Here is an 18,210-nt window from a genome sequence, read left to right as displayed (position 1 = left end):
TGTGGAATCGGGTATCTGAGTCTGTCAGCATGGGAAGATTTTTTTTAATATTTCCCCTCCTTTATTGACCTCAGTAATGAAACTTGGATCAATAACTGGTTTAGTAAGGTTGTGGCAGCCAATGTATCAAGTCTGATCGTTGCTCCTAGTGTTACAGTTTCTGACTGTTGTCCAATTATAGCTTTGTAATTCCGGTACATTGACAAGAAACAAGGCTTCAGAAAAAAAATGAAATGAGGTTTTGTTGTGAGCGACACAAAGTGAATCCATTGCTCATTTAATCAATAATCATTATTGTTTTGTGGTATATAAATATGGCTGTCAAGCTGTGTCTGTGGTTAACTGTGATACTAGTTTCATTTCTTGTGCTTTTAAATAAATCAAAAGTACCAATTTACTGAATCCTGCCACAGTAAGTTTGTGGTAAATATTTTCAGATTTTTAATCAGTTTTATTTTCCTGAGATTTGTTCATGGGCTCAGGGTTGGGTGGGGTGGTGGAGGATGAGCTTCCACATCAGATGAGACCCTCCATTCCCTTGTCCCAGTTGCCATTTTTCTTGTGCAGCTGTTAACAGAAAGTCGACCAAGAGATGGGGGCGGGAGGCAGGCATCATAACCGAGTCCACTCCATCTCTGTTCAACCTCTGTAAACAAGCATGCACTTTGTAGCAGAGGTCATGAGATGGTGCCCGAGGTCATACTTGAGAACTTGGAAGAGTAGGAGCAGGAAGTACAGCTCCAATCCTGCTCCCCAAATGATCCTGTCCCCCTAGTCCACTCTCCTACCTGATCCCTGTAACCTTGCATTCTTTCAGAATCCTAAACCCTATCAATCTCAAGTTTTGAATGTACTCAATAACTGAGCATCGCAGTTGTCCGAGTCTTCCATTTGCAATGATGTGCATTTGACACAAACTGCAGTTTGTGTCAAAATGGCATCCAAATTTATCTACGACATTGCATTGTTTAGGATATCCTACAAGTACAAACTGTTATCAATTGTTAATATTGACATTCCCAGGGAAGCTTTGCAGTACACTTGTGCAGTGCACCCTCTCCCATATCCCTGTTATAAATATGAAAATATTGAGCCATTCCTGGGACCCACTTGGCTATTTAAGAGTCATTACCCGAGTCCACAGTTAGCTATTGACACATTCCCATGGACCCTCACAAATGATCTCCAGTCTCCAGGGAGATCCTGTCCTAATTTTCAGAAAATGCTCTGAGAACAATGATCCACTTGCAAAAATAAAGCATTGTTATTAGACCACAGCAATTAACGTAAACTGCTAGCAAGTCAATAAGCATTAATAATACAGGAAATCTTTGAAATGCAGAATACTTGAGTGGGTGGTGCACTCAATCCCAGATAAGTGAAGCCCTGACCTTGTGAACCTCCAGGGGGCCTATTGCAATCCAATGGGAAAATCTGCTATATTTACATTGATGAGACTCCAAGGCTGCTGTTTGGCTCTGTGTGATCCTAGCCCTCTTCTGCACTGTGAACATCAATATTTCCAAGTTTCCCTCAACCAGTAGAGGTGAACATCAAAAATTTGTGTAAAAATGTTCTTGGTTCCTGAGAAACACCTTGAGCTTTATGCAGTGGAACATGAACCATGCTGCTCAAGATGGATCTTCACCTGAAAGTATATACGTAATCTAAGGATTTGCTTTCTGTGTGATGACTTTGGATGACACTGTAAATATATTGTAACCTTGCTTTTCCTCTACCATTTAAATTATGACTGGAAATCATTGGAGATTAGCTTCAAGAAAATCTTTTAGCATTTATGCTGATCAACTCAAGTTAAATCTTTGGGTAAAGAGGCTTTTTTTAAGATTCTATAAGGCTGTGCAAACAGAACACCCTCCTGCATTTGTAAGTCCACAGCTTGAGTAACTTGTGGTTAATTGCAGGAAAAGCATGAAACTGTTGCTAGAATCCATGAATTTGACTGGAAAATCTTAACTGCAGACTTGCATGAATGCCAGTGCGTACATAAGGTAATAGTGCACTTGGCTGCCACTACCGTTCAAGTGCTGCATTACCAAGCTATAGATAACATTCAGCATTTTAGCACTCTGTTGGAGTTCTCATGGTTGGTCTACTGTCTTCCATTCTCTCTCCTCCCCTCTCCCATCAGGCAGAATATACAAAAGCCTGAAAGCACGTACCCCCAGGCTCAAGGACAACTTCTATCCCATGTTATAAGACTATTGAATGATTCCCTAGTATGATAAGATGGACTCTTGACCTCACAATCTACCTTGTTATGACCTTGCACCTTATTGTCTTACCTGCACAGCACTTTTTCTGTAGCTGTGACACTTTACTCTGCATTCTGTATTGTTTTACCCTGTACTGTGTAATGAATTGATCTGTGTAATGAATTGATCTGTATGAACGGTATGCAAGACAAGTTTTTCACTGTACTCGGTACAAGTGACAATAATAAACCAATTCCAACTCCAGACATCCTGATTTTTAAATTTAAATTTTATTTATTTACAGCGTGGTAACAGGCCCTTCCGGCCCAATGAGTCCGCGCCGCCCATTTTTAAACCCAAATTAACCTACCCGTATGTCTTTGCAATGTGGGAGGAAACCGGAGCACCCGCAGGAAACCCACGCAGACACGGGAGAACGTACAAACTCCTTACAGCGACGGGAATCGAACCCTGATCGCTGGCGCTGTAATAGCTTCACACTGACTGCTACACTACCGTGCCGCCCCAAATGATGATGACACTTGGAAGCCAGTCTCTGTTGATTGTGCACTATGTCAGTTGTGGAAAACTCACTATGCCCTTACATTCTCTCTCAGTTTCATACCTTGGAGTTTTTTTCGGAATACGTAATTAGTTTGTTTGCTCTCCTCGGGTACTTTGAAGAGGTTTTATGTGTTTGCTTAACTTTCTGCTGGGATAAGAGAAGCCTAGGATAGACACTGAAAGCTAGTTCATCACATCATTCCCCCAAAATCTGGATCAGAATGGGACCAGTATAAGGGGTGCATAGGATAACACACTGCCAGTGTCTCTGGGCATCCAGCCAGCTGTTGAAGTGCCTGGAATTAATTAATTCTTTTACTAACGAAGTTGCAACATCTTAACTAAGTAATTTGACAAAAATAATGTTATTCTTTAGTATTTCATGTGTTCTTTTGAATTTTAGAATTTTGTAAGCTCAGTGTGGTGAGGCAGTGTATATTGATAACGTTGGGAGATGGACGTATGGAGAGGAATCTTTGATACACCAAGAAGCTAATGTGGGTGGATAGTAATAAAACAGGTCAGGGATAAGAGTAAATAAGAACAGTTTTTCCCTTCAGTTGGTCATAAAATATGGCAGAGACGAAATGCAGCATAGGATATCTATAAATCCACTACAGCAGTCTGAAGATTATTCAGCAGCTTGAGATGTTGACTGTTGTTTGAACATCATCTCAGAAAAGATCAGTATGATCCCACTACTATTGACCTCCCCACTGCGCCCCAATGCCCCAATCATTATTGTTACATAAAAGGAACTTGAGACTTTTTAGGCTTGCATAAAGGCTGTTCTGTCGAGCATCACGTCCTGCTCAGCAGGGAGGACATGCTGCAAGCAACAGAAATGAACGGTCTGCCCTGCAATCATTCACCAGTTTCATTGCTTCATGTCTCAGGGTGTGGATTTTGGGCAGAGTGAAATAGTTTGCTATCAATAAGACTGAAATATATAAAAAAATATATAAAATGGAAAAAAGCAAAGTGCATCATTTATGTGATAAAATCCCTCACTTGGTTGGCCTGGTCATGAATTGTACTGTCAAATATAAAAAAAATCTGCCTATCAGCTTGCATGTTGAGTTTGGCTCAAATAAGTTAGTATTTTAATCTCTAAATAGAACGCCATATGTTCTAATAGGTTTGTGATTGTTTTTACCATTTTTTATATAATTAATGCCATTTTTAACATGATCATGATATTGATAGTCCTGATATCTGTACAAGATTGCAGTGGTTGTATTCAAAAATTTCTTGCTGCATGAGTCCTGCAACGATGAAGTAGCAGAATTAGCTTACTTTGCTCTTGTTTTCACAGTTATAAGTAATTAATCTCCTTAGAAAGCAGAGGCAACATTATTGATGATTTATTATCTGGCAGGACAAAATGCTTTGCTTTTTTTCCATTTTATATTTTTTAAAATTCAGTCTTATTGATTGCAAACTATTTTACTCTGTTCAACATCCACACCCTAAGTCATTAAGTGATTAAAATTGGTGAACGATTGTAGGCCAGGCCATTCATTTTTGTTTAGTTGCTTGTAACATGTCCTCCCTGATGGGTAGGATGGATGGGACTTCCATATAATGTAAAAACAAAATTAAATGGTTTCCTTGGCATTGCATTGATAATATCTGGAACTAGCTGAAGTGAGTAATCTGTGGTTCCTTTGCATGTTACTATTTGTAATTAGTTTTTCCCAGATTCCATGGAACTGTTGAACCCTTTTGCATCCTCTATGTCCTGTTACTTATACTTTTACAAACCGACAATTTGCAAAAACTAATTATCGCCTCTTGATTCACCTCCACTTCTCAATTGTTCCTTGCACTATGGGTACTGGCTTTTCAGTTAAAGAAAAGAATTGAACTGTCAGTAAGGTTGCACCCAACTTTCTTTTGCTTGTTAATGGAAGTAAGAGCAAGGAGAAAAGAGCCAAGTAGTATTCATAGGTAGAAAAATATGTAACAGCAATCGCAAAAGCTCTCACTGTTACAGCAGTAATTTTTTTCCAGATTGAATGTGGAGAAATTGAGTCAGCTAAAGGATAATTAGTGAGAATGGGAAAATAACCAGTATTAACGAGTTTTGTGACTCTCTGATGAAAGAGTGCTAGTAGGAATGAAAAGGGGGAGGCAGGGTAGAAAGCAAGGGCTAGGCACTTTAGGTCAGTTTGGCCAAGGAGGTCATCCTGAAAGTGGTGGAACTGAGTGGAGAAGGTAAGATGCTACAATGAATTGCATTCAAGGATGCTGGAGGGATTTGTATTGTACCAGATTCTCTGATCACAGATTTTCCCAGCAGAGGAATAAGAGGGAATATATATTAAATACCAAAACTTTAGAAGGAATGAAAAGCAAAGAAGCTTAGGGCTTGAACCACATCAAAAGCTTATGGTACTTCCAGTGTAATAAACTAATCCCAAGGTGCTTTACAGGAGAGTTATCAAATGAATCTGACACCAGGTCATGTGAGAAATTGGGACAGGTGACCAAAACTGAGGTCAGAGGTTTTAAGTAGCACCTTCAGAGGAGAGACATAGAGATCTGGGGAGGGATTTGTTGAAATTAGAGCCAGTGGTGGAGCGATTAAAATCAGGGATGATCAAATTTGGGGAGTCCCGAGAACTTGATGGACAGTAAAGAACAAAGCCAAGAAAAATGGTTGATTAAGTTGAGGCCATTGTAGGTCAAAGTTGAGTTTATTGTCAGATGCACAAGTACATGTGTGCTTAGGTACAATGAAAAACTTACTTGCAGCAGCATCACAGGCACATAGCATCAGATAAGCAGCATTCTCAAGAAAAACATAAATGAAACATAAATTATACATAATTTTTACAAGAAAGAACACAATTAGAACAAAAAAAGTAAAGTCCATTTTAGTGCAAAGTGGTCATAGTGTTGCTGAACTGTAGTGATTAGCATTTTGCCAGTTGGTTCAAGAACCAAACGGTTGAAGGCAAGTAGCTGTTCTTGAACCTGGTGGGGTGGGACTTCAGGCTTCTGTACCTCCTGCCCGATGGTAGCTCCGAGAAGATGGCACGGCCATCTCAAGGTCAGCAAGCACAGCAGTGATGATAAAGGGGTCTTAACTGAATTGGGCCACAGGCAGCTGTCTTAGATGGCCTTGCATATACAGGGACTAGAATGAGGGAGGCTCATCAGGATTGTGTTGGACTAATCAAGCCTAGATTTAATAAAGATATGGATTGAGCTGAAGTGGTGTTAAATCTTTCAAGTTGGAGGATTGCATGCTGAAAGTTGTGGGAAAGGGAAGAAGCAAAAGGGATCATGACAATTTTCATTGATTTAGAACCTTTAAAGTATTAGAGGATCCCAACTAAAAATTGACACCAAGTTTGAAATTAGGGTATTGAATGCAAAAACAAGGTGGTAATGCTAAACCAATTCATCATTGATTTGGTCCACAGTTAGAATAATGTAGCCAGTTTTGAGTGGTCTATTTTAAGAATGAAGTCAAGGCTATCAAGATTTTGAGATTCAATAATGTGATATCAAGGATGAGAGATCATTTTTGATAGACTGAAGAAACTGTGGCTCTTTTCATTAAATTAGAGAGGGGTTTAAGGAATCACAAATATAAAGAGGAAGCAAACTCTTTACATTGGCCAGCCAGTAATTAGAAGGGATACAATTAAGACAATCTGTTGCATAATGATTTTAAAGGGGAATTAAATAAATATTTGAAAAAGCAAAAGCATAAGTTGTGAAGAAAGGACAGGAGAATATTATAGTTTTAGAAAGTTAGTATGATTGCTGTGGGCCAAATATAATCCTTTTTGAAGTGATCAGGATGATTTCAGGGTTTGGTGACCAGTTTGAAGAAAGGTTCAGATGGTTGTTTTCTTTTGACGGAGAAGGAACTAAGACGAGGCATGGTGCAGATCCTTAAAACAGTGAAAGGTCAATTTAAAATACTGCCTCTTAAAAAGCAAACTATTTAACGGACAATAAATATAGAAAATGAGTAGTAAGTGCAAAATTCACAAGACTTCAGAGAAATTAAATTCTCCCCATCTCCTATATGCCCTATCCTGAAATGAAAAAAAACTTTGATGTAACAAAGCTTTATGTAAGTAAAGAGATTCCTTTCCTGTTTCAGAGATTGTCAATTCTTTTACCACAAAGAATATTCACTCTTGGAAGGTGAGCTGGAGCAGCAAAGGTCATTCTTATAAACAGAGAATGACAGAATTTACATCACACAGACTGGCTGGTTTACTGTTCCTTCATGCAGGGAAGTCATGGTTAATGCTCTCAGCATTCCATCTCGGCACAGCTCAGTTAGGAATTTGACTGTAGGAAAATTGCACACCCAAACCTGTACAAATTATGGCTGCTATGCCAAGCTCCATCTCCCATTTTAAGAAGCAATACTACTTCCCAATTCTCAACTAGGGCAAGGCACCATGTTCACAGGCTTCCACTAATTGCACTATAGGGCACGTGCACAAGTATCTGAAACAGCTCAGGCCCAAGTGATCACTTTCTTTAATCCACCTGGCTGGCTCATCGGTCTATTCATCTTTTATTCCCCTTCCAATACCACAATCAGCATGTGCTGTGCAGCAGCCTGCTTATTCCTTGTATCGCAGTTCTTTCTTTCATGTTGAACAAGGTTTGGTATAGGATTTTTTTTAAGGATGGTAACCATGCTGCTGCCCACTTGTCCTTGCACAGTAATCCATTGGTCTTTCCCTTAACATAGTAAGCCTTCCTCTCTTGTAAGTGTAGACACACTTCCCACCTCTCTGAGGTACTGTGTTGAGTTACCACGATGCTGCCTGCATCGGCAGCTCTGGAGGGTAGTAATACCGATTATCTGATTAAAGATCCCGTTGCTGCCTCATATCTTCTAGTCCCCAGGTCCTTTCTGTCACATTTAATTAAATCTAAAAAATCTGCTACCTCTCAAAATTTATGTATCTCATGCGTTACAATAGATTTTTAACAGAAGCTGTCAGTGCTTAGTTTGATTTAGCCTAACTGCCATTGGGAATTATTTTTGTATTGAAAAATTAGGCTTTTAAAAAAAACATAAATAAAGTCATGATGTACTGAGGCATCTCCTGTTCTTGATACAAAAATGAAGAAAACAGTTTTTTTTTACAGATTTTCAAGCCCCCAAACTGTAAAGTTAATTGCAACTGGAAAGAACAGGAAAAAAAATGGAATAAGTGAAAAGAAAATTTAACAGCAGTTGTATAACTAAGCATGTGCCGTGCTAATTTGTTGTAGCCTCTGGTTTCTCGTGTAATCTTGAGGGCATGTGTGGATAAAAAAACGAAAATAAGGCTTTAGTCAGTGTAGAAAAAAAGGTCTAGAAATTTAAACTGGCATTCACCTCCCTCTCCTCCCAGCACAAGTATCTAACTTAACAAGTGGCAAGTAGCAAGAATGATTGGTACCTCAATCCCTATTAACCCACTTAGCTTCTATAACTTGATGCATCATCTACTTATGGGAACTTGTCAAGCCCTCTGTTAAATTACTGCAGACCCTCATCCACTGCAGGTACCAGCAGCTTATTCCAGAGGTCCAAGACTGGCATTAGTTTTTCATGAGCTCAGCCAAATCGTTTTTGAAGGTTACACTTTTCTAAAGTGACAAATGAAAATGCTTCCTTGGCCTATCTTGATAACTAACCACATCAATCTGATATCATTAAAAGACTGTTCCTTTTGAACCTTTATCCATGGTTTCAACGTAATGTTACCATCAATACTCATGAAAAATAGCAGTTAAAAATGCTAACTCTATACAAAAGTAACATAGGAACAGCAAGTCCCCTCGAGCCTGCTCCACCGGTTCAGTATGGTCAAGGCTGATCCTGTGCTTCAAGTCCAGTCTCCCACTTGATGACCATATCTTCTCGTCCCTGTGGTGTCCAAGAATCTGTTGATCTCAGCCTTGACCATATTCAGTGTCTGAGCATTCACAGCCCATTAGGTAGAGATTTCCAAAGATTCTCAGCTCTCTGAGTGTTTCTCTTAGTGTTTAATGGCTTTAAGATTGTGTCCCTTAGTTCAGACCTACACATAAACAGTATCTCAATATCGTACATCTCAGTGGGAATCCCCTCTTACTCTTCTAAACTCCAGTACATATGCCTAAACTAAGCCTCTCTTCTTGAAGCAATCACTTAACCTAGGCATATTCTGACAGACTTTTTTTTATTTGTTCACAAAATGTGGAATTGGAATTGGTATCAAGGTACAGTGAAAAACTTGTCTTGCATACCGTTCATACAGATCAATTCATTACATAGTACATGGAGGTAGTACAAGGTAAAACAGTAACAGAATGCAGAATAAAGTGCAACAGTTACAGAGGAAGTGCAGTGCAGGCAGACAATAAGGTGCAAGGTCATAACGAGGTAGATTGTGAGGTCAAGAGTCCATTTTATTGTACCAGGGAATCATTCAATAGTGTTATAACATTGTTAATAATGTCTGAGACATTAACAATGTCTTGTACGTTAAACTGAAGAGACAAAGAGTCAATCATACACCAAACTGGGTAAGGAATGCAGAGCTCCTCCCCCAAGTCAGATTGATTTTTAAAACAATCCAGTGGTTTTATGGTTACCGTTACTGAGCTGCCTTTTATTTAAAATCTAGCTCCATTGAATTATTTAAATCTAATTTCCCTCTTTGCCACGCTGGTATTAGAGCCAGTTCAGTAATCTAGAATCCTGACTGCTAATCCATTAATTCAGGCACTACATTAACATACCCAAATCTGCCTCGCAACATTAAGTGGTTCTAATTATTCCTAAATAATTATCTGGCCATCTGTAAAGCTGAAAATATTTTGCCCTCACTGCCACACCTTCTACCGTCACTGTTTCCATTTTATCTCCAATAGCAGCAGGTACTGTTGCTCTCAAAAGGAATGGGAATTTGGAGAGGAGTGGGGGAGAAGTTGTTTACCACACTGTTGTAATTTGTACTGTAGAAGTGTAGGTGAAGATGAGCAGAATAATGACAGGAAACCAAATACAGAAAGGATCTGTGTGATGAACAAAACATTCAGTTTAAATAGAGGACAGGTATAATCATCAGTGCTATTGCCAAATTTGTTTAGTTTGTTATTATCAACATCTTGGAGAGAAGAATTTTAAGTCAGTAAATGCTGAAGTGCATTGCCTTCCTATTGTGGTGTATTTAGTTCATTATCTGTAATTGCTTCAATTGTTGGCACCACACGTGCCAGACCTGTAGCAAACTTCACCTTAGTGTTAGCTCAGAATGCTGTCTCCAGACATAAATGAAGTTTAATTGTACTCCAGGGTACTTGAAGTGGAAATGCAATGAAGATTTCACAAGCCTGTTCTTCAGCTCTGTTAAACGTCTAGTGAGAATGCAGATCTTGATTTTTTTTGGAGAAAGGTACTTTGCATTTAAAAATTAGTACAATGGATATCAAAACTATTTTTCTTTTTCCATATTAGGAAAGCTGCAAAACTGTGCAGGCTGCTTTTATTGATGTACAACAGAGATTTAAAAAAATCCACCTTCATCCAGTTAAAAATCCCACTCAGCTTTATCACTATAACTGGTTTGCTACCAGTACAGCTGCTTGTGCATCTTTACTAAATATTTAACTTGCATTCCTTTGAGCACTTTGTCTCTAAGTCTCATCTCATGACCATGAGACCCAGCCTGGTCCCTCCTGTGCTGTGTCATCTCATTCCTCCACCATAACAAAGCACTGAGAGAGAGTAAAATCAGAATCAGGTTTATTATCACTGACATATGTCGTGAAATTTGTTGTTTTGCGGCAGCTGTACAGTGCAAGACATAAAGACATAAAAATTACTATAAGTTACAAAAACAAATAGTGCAAAAGAGGAATAATGAGGTCAGGTTCATGGACCATTCAGAAATCTGATGGTGGCGGGGAAGAAGCTGTTTCTGAAATGTTGAATGTGGGTCTTCAGGGTTCTGTACCACCTCCCTGATGGTAGTAATGTGAAGAAGCCATGTCCCGGGTGAGGGTCTTTAATGATGGGTACTGCCTTCTTGAGGCACCACCTCTTGAAGATGTCCTCAATGGTTTGGGAGGGGAGGTGGGTGCGAGGGGTTGTGCCCATGACTGAGCTGGCTGAGTCTACAACCTCAAACTCAAGCTCAAAAGTTGGAAACCTGAAATCTGCCTCTGAAAGAAAAAGATGAGTTAATGCTTCAGGCAGGTTCTTTACTAAGAGTGTGCTTGATTGTGTAAGAGTCAGATGAGTTCTGTAACTGGGGTTAGTACCATGATGTATTTTTTGCTTCAAATATGATATATCAAACATTAAAAACAAATCAGAGAAAGAGGCTGTTTAGCCCGACATTACATGTTATCATTGCTTAACACAAATCTATCAATCTCAATCGTAAAACCTTCAATTGACCCAATATGGGGCAGGCGTGTTAGTGTAGAGGTTAGCGTAATGCTTCTACAGTGCCAGTAACCAGGGTTCAATTCCGGCTGCTCTCTGTAAGGAGTTCGTACGTTCTCCCCGTGACTGCGTGGGTTTCCTCTGGGTGCTCCGGTTTCCTCCCACATCCCAAAGACGTACGGGTTAGGAAGTTGTGGGCATGCTTGTTGGCGCCAGAAGCGTGGCGACACTTGCGGGGCTGCTCCCAGAACACTCTACACAAAAAGATGCATTTCACTGTGTGTTTCGATGTACGTGTGACTAATAAAGAAATCTTATCTTATTCAGATTTTCTTGGAATAAGAGTTCCAGATTTTTACATCCCTTTCTGATCAGGAAAAAAATCATAATTTTCCTACCAAATAGCCTACCTTTGATTTTAATCAATCCCCTCACTCTGGATTAAACCAATGAGAATTGTTTATTCCTCCATGTCTACTCCACCAAATCCCTTTTAAGATTTTAAGCATTTCAATCACATCTTAATCACCTATACTCCAGATCATGGAAGTCAGGTTTATGCAATTAAGTAGAACTGTGATTGGGTAGTGGAACAGATGTACTGTTGAATTTTAAAAAGTTAATGGAACCCATAGTGTTGATATGTGCATTACAAGGGGCATAAAAATTGCTTGTTGGAATAGAATGAATAAAGTCGACCAGAAATAGGCTGGAGGAAATTTCAACCTGTCCTTCAGAGCAATCATTGGTAAATACAGGGCAATTGAGGATAACTGATAGCCAGCATAAAGTAGGTAATAATTCAGACAGATGTTGCTGGAGACATAAATAATGGTGAAGCTTTAACTGCTTCAAGTTTTCTGCCAAGTGCTTGTTACTCATAATATACAGTTTCTTTTAAACTGTAGCTATGAGGGAGCAACTATTGATGCTGGAGAAGGTGTAATATCGATATAGTGGTCTGGTATCGTACTCTATATTCTTACTTGGGTACCTCTCGAGCATATTATAGGCAGATATAGATTGACTGAATGTCAGGAAAACCTGTATTCAAAAACATCAAAGTGTTCTTTTTGAATAATATTTTCCTAAAGAAACAATTTTTATTAATGCTTTCTTCCACCTCAGTAAATAAATTCCTCCTCTGTTATTGGCACATTGAGATTTCACAAGTTCAAGGCATATTGTGGGACAGATCCATGTTCCCAGGCAGTGAGCAGGTCACACACATGTATAAATGCAAATGCATAATGTATTTTAATATAAGATACACATTTAAATAAATTTTAAGTAGGTATGTTTATATTGAAATATATTATCCATATATATTATGCTATAAATTTGCCTAGTTATATCCTTCCGATGACTGCCTATTATGCACCACTGTCCTCTGGTCTTATGCCTGCAGTGCCTTGATCTAACCCCCTTTGTTTTTAACAAGGAAAAATTAACAGATTAATGGAATCACAATTGGTATCAGCATCCTCTGGCTGGGTAGCTGAAGGAAACCAAAGCATTTTCACTTCTAATATTTTCATTTTGCCATTTTCGGTCAGATGTTGACACTTTCTTTCCACTTTCTGTGGTATTTGCATACAGAAATAGGTTTTCCAGATTATGGGTTCATGCTGTGTTTATGCTCTTTCTGCATCTAGTCTCACGCTCCTAACCTATCATTGTAACCTTCACTTCCTTACTTCCTTTCTTCCTCGTTTACTTGACCTTGGACACAGCCATGGTATTTGCCTCAACACCTTTATATAAAAGTGAGGTCTACTTTCCAACCACTCTCTGGGAAAAGAAATGTCTCCTGAATTTCCTGTAGAATTTTTTAGTAACTGTCCTACATTTGTGGCCCCTAGTGAAACATTCTCTCTGCATCCATCTATCAAACCCTTTTGTAATCTTGTCTTTTAATCTTGCCATTCAGGAAGTGTCGTGTAGAACCTATAAAAAAAATCTCATTGTGCTCAAAAATATCAGAAGATCTGATCCGGATCAAGGTCTGCATCTTTCCCCTCTTAACTTTACCTGGAGGAGATACTGTCTCCCGAGATAAGGTTCCTTGGCCATGGATGCCAAAGCCAGTTCTCCACCGGTTGACACAGCTAATCTGTTGACTGGTTACACATTTAATGTTACTCTCTTGAATGCATTCAGTTTTAGTCACTCCATCATTGACGCATGGTCCTTTAGTTGCCAGGATAGAATTTAATCCCTAAACCTCTCTTCCCTTGAGACCCTCCTCAAAACCCTAACTGACCAAGCTTTTGGCTACCCATTCTAATGCTTTAAATATTTTTAAAGCTCCTGTCAAGTACCTTAGAACTAGTGGTGATGAGAAAATCACTGAAAGCAAACTAAATTCAGGAATGATGAGAGGAAGCAGTTTGCTCGGTCATATTTAACAAGAGGATCCTTGTAGCAGGCGTTGGCAAAAGAGAAGTTTGTAGCTTTGTTCATTGGTAGGCCATTTCAGGACCATGTGCCATGCTAAGCTGCAGCTATTCTATATAAGCAACTTCTATAAGCCAAACTTAGCTCCAGTAATGTCGAAGAAATGGGAGACAGTTTGAACCTGGGTATTGAGATTCAGTTGCTTTGACAACACAGTAGCCAGTGTCCAGCTGACACTTGGACTGCTCATTGAAACATAGAGTCTGGGATCGAGAATATAAATCTGCCAGTGGGTGTTCAAAGGATGTAGTGTTTTTGGTTCTCATTAAAGTATCAGGCCCAAACTCTTCACCAAGAGTGGGAGGAGACATATTTCTGTGACAAGTTCAGTGTATTGGGAGCAGGTGCAGAGAAATTGACTTTCAGATACACTGGCGCTAATTGCACCTTCTGATGTGTCACTGAGGCTCAAAACTGATTCCCTGTCTGTATAGTGTTAGGGGAAAATTCAGCCACAGCTGCTGTCCTGATCACTACTGAGTACCCACTGCTAAGAAGCAAATCTATATAGATTTCTGACACTGTCATCAGGGTCAGCCTTGGCTGTGGCTACTTGTGCTTGATTAGTCTCCTCATATATCTAGCTAACTTGTGAAGAATAAATGAGGAACTTCAGAAGGTGATGGGCAAAAATTAACTCCCCCTCTCTCCCTTCTGTCACTTGCTTTTCCCCATGCTCAGTAGCAAAGGGAATCTGAGCAGGTTAATTCCTTTTTGTTTGTTCTTCTGCATTGGTTGTCAGTTGGAGAGTGCAGTATTTACAGAGAATAGTACTTAGAGAAGAAAGCTTTATCTAGTGTCAAATTTGGCATAAAAATAGCCTCCACTCCCATCATGTTGTAAGTCTTTTACTCTCATAGGATTAGGTGTCACTAGAAAGCTGAACATTTAATAGCAATCTCTAATTGCCTTTGAGAAGGTGGTTCAACTGCTTTCCTTGAACGACTGCAGTCTGAAGGTGCTCCTACAGTGCTGTGTTTCAGGAGTTTGGTTCAGTGATGCTGAGGGAATGTTGCTGCGTGACAAGAAAGAGGACTCGGTGTGGTGATGTTGAGTCTCTGCTGTCCTAGGTGGTAGAGATCACAGGTTTTAGAGGTGGTCAAAGAAGCCTTGGAGAGCCGCAGCAGTGCTTGTAGATGAAGCGGCTTCAACCACAATGCATTGTTGGTCGATCATAAGAACGTAAGTAGGAGCAGGAGTAGGCTGCTCCACTATTCAATAAGATCATGGCTGATCTTCTCCCTCTGCTCCTGTATTATTCCGACTTTCCTTGATTCCCTTAATATCGAGAAATCTCTGTTTTGAATCTCAGCTGGGCCTCCACAGCCCTCTGGGATAGACAATCCCAGAGATTCAGTCATAATGGTCTGCTCCTTATTCTGGGAGTGTGACCTGTTGTTCTAGACTCTATCCAGGGGAAACATGCTCCCAGCACCAGCCTGTTGAGCCCCACAATAATGTTGTATGTTTCAGTCAGATCTCCTCTCATTCTTTTGAGTTCGAGAGAATAGGGACCAGTCTACTCAACCTCTCCTCATAGAGCAAACCTGCCATCTCAGGAACCAGGCTGGTGAATCTTCATTGCACTCCCTCTGTAGCAAGTGTATCTTTTGTTCAGATAAGGCAACTAAAGCTATACACAATACACCAAGGCTCCATATAACTTCAGTAAAATGTTTTACTCCCACACTCAAATCCTTTCATAGTAAAAACCAACATATCATACTCCTAATCACTTGCTGCATCTACATGTTAGCTTTCAGTGACTTCGTGCAGAAGAAAAATTGGGACCTTTTTAACATCTATATGTCCTAATCTTTCACTACTTAAAAAATACTCTTGCTTTTCAGTTATGTGTACCAAAGTGGATATCTTCACATTTTTCCATATTATATCCCATCTGCCATGTTCTTGCCCACTTAGCTTGTCAATGCCACTCGAAGCGTCTTTACATCCTTCTCCGTACTCGCAATCCATCTATAATTGTCCCTGAAATAAGAAGGTAGTTAAGACTAGATTGTGTCTAGAGTCATGCGTCAGCCAAATCAATATGGATGGCAGTCTTCCTTTGCTGAAGGCTTATTGGTGAACCATGTTAGGAATTAAACAAACCAACTGGGTAATTTGGTAATTTCATGATTACTATTACTAAGACTAGCTTTTAAATAAATTCCAGATTTATTTAACTACTTGTATTTAAACACCCCACCTGCAGTGGTGGAAATTACTCCATTCTCTGGATCGGTGGCCCAGAACTCTGGCAGTTAGTCCACTAATTTAACCACATTTTAATGTTTCATCAAATTGGGTTTTGGAGCCAAGGGGTTCTGTCAGAACTTTAGCTGAGCAGCATTGAACAAGTTATTGATGGATGAGTGCTGCTCGATGCTAATGAGCACATTGCCTTCCATTGCTTTACACAAGAAAATAGGAGCAGGAATAAGCTACCAGTCACCTCATTCAATATGCTGGCCACAACTCTTCTTCTGTGCCAGTTCCCCATAACCCTCAGTTCCTCCACCTTACAAATATTTATCTATCTCCACCTGAAATACATCTAATGATCTGGCCTCCACCACCCTCGGAGGCAGAGAATTCCAGAGATTCACTATCCCCTGAAAGAAAATTTCTACGCACCTCAGTTTTAAATGACTTTATTTGTAGATGTCCAGCCTTTTATTTTGTAGATTTGTCCCCTTATGACCGATAGGAGGTTGATGGGCTGTTATTCTAGATTTGTCCTGTGTTTTGTCCTAAAACAGGTTTGGTCAATTTTCCACATGGGTAGGTACCAATGTTATAGCTGTGCTGGAACATCATAGCTAGTGGCACAAGTTGTGGAGCACAAGTCTTCAGTGCAGCCAGGGTGTTGTCAGGTCCTTTGCTGCATCCAACTTAATAGGGTATTTCTTCATAACACTTGAAGTTATTCAGATTGACTGGAGGTTGGCTTCTGGGAAAGGTGGGCTCAGGAGTTTGCAGAAGTGGATCATCTACTCAGCACTTCTGCTAAAGGTTACTGCAAATACATCACCCTCTCTTGTGCATGGTTCCAATGTCTTTCAGGATGAAGTTTCCTTTCCCATTAGTTGCTTCATTTTCCACTGCTAATAATGACAGAACATGGCAGGACACACACAAGGAGTCCAGCTGAAGGATCTCGAGTGCCCATCTCCCTCCAGAGATGCTGTCTGACCTGCTGAGTTCCTCCAGCGCTTTTTGTGTAGGACCACAAGGAGCTTGATCTCAGCTCCGCAGATCCATTCTGGATCCTTGATACAAAATTCAGGCACATACGTGTGCAGCACTGAGCAACTGCTTGCTTTTGGATGAACCATTAAACCCAAGCCCTGTTTGCTGTCTTGGGGCTTGCACACAGTCCTTTGACATGATTATCACTGCTTTCTTGGCCAATGTCAGACACTGAAATATACTATCTAATCATTGCCATGTTGCCTTCTGTGGGAGCTTGCTGTGTTCAAACAGGCTGTCATTTTTGTTTCTAAATTACAGCATTAATTGCATTAGTAATGTTGTCCCAAAGCAATTCACAGTCAATTTATTACGTCACAAGATGCAGTCACTATTTCTATAAATATTTCACAGCGAATGAAATGCCTAACCACCTGGTGATATTAACTTAAAGGATGAGTTTTTGTCCACATTCATAATCAGGTTTATTATCAATGACTTGTATGTCGTGAAATTTTTCAGCAGCAGTACAGTGCAAAGGCATAACATTATTATAAATTACAAAATACGTAAATAGTGCAAAAAAAAGGAATAATGAAGTAGGTTTCATGGACCATTCCAAAATCTGATGGTGGAGGGGAAGAAGCTGTTCCAGAATGGTTGAGTGTAGGTCTTCAGGCTCCTGTACCTCCTCCCCAATGGTATCAACGAGAAGAAGGCATGTTCCGGATGGTGAGGGTCCTTAGTGATGGATATCACCTTCTTGAGGCACCGCCTCTTGAAAATGTCCTCGATGGTGGGGAGGGTTGTGCCTGGGATGGAGCTGGCAACCCTCTGTAGCCTCCTCCAATCCTGTGCATTGGAGCCTCCATACCAGGCGGTGATGCAACCAGTCAGAATGTTCTCCATCATACATCTATAGAAATTTGCAAGAGGCTTTGGTGACATACCAAATCTCCTCAAACTCCTAACGAAGTAGAGCTGCTGGCGTGCCTTCTTTGTGATTGAGAGTTTCCTGTTTGTAGAAAAATGAACATGGAATCTTTACCTACAGGTGAATAGGCATGTTGTTGCTTTAAATCTTTATCAGAAAGACAGCATTGCTTAAAATTTAGCATGCCCTTGTTACTGAACTGAAACATCACTTTTAATTTGCCTGTTTTTTTTCCCAGGATGGGATTTGAACCCACAATTCTCTAGTTCAAAAGACAACTGTTTAAGCCCTGAGCCAGGATGACATTTCAAAAAGCTTTTAAAGTAGAGGCAAAATACAAGAAGCAAGCGCTGCAGGAGAGAAGCATTTTGAATCATACACTAACTGGCTTTTTGAGGCAGCAAAGTCATGCAAAGCCTAAATTAAGTGATCCATCAGGG

At 39.9% G+C, this 18,210-nt stretch overlaps 1 protein-coding gene across 1 annotated transcript in view; it reads left to right on the top strand.

Annotated features, from left to right (window-relative positions):
* Nucleotides 1-18,210, top strand: part of r3hcc1l (R3H domain and coiled-coil containing 1-like) — a 186,153-nt gene that overhangs the window by 72,587 nt on the left and 95,356 nt on the right. The gene's annotated exons all lie outside the window — the stretch shown is intronic.

This window comes from Pristis pectinata, chromosome 12 (genome assembly GCF_009764475.1).
Source record: "Pristis pectinata isolate sPriPec2 chromosome 12, sPriPec2.1.pri, whole genome shotgun sequence".
Taxonomy (NCBI): domain Eukaryota; kingdom Metazoa; phylum Chordata; class Chondrichthyes; order Rhinopristiformes; family Pristidae; genus Pristis; species Pristis pectinata.
This window is presented reverse-complemented; position numbering and strand designations above follow the sequence as displayed.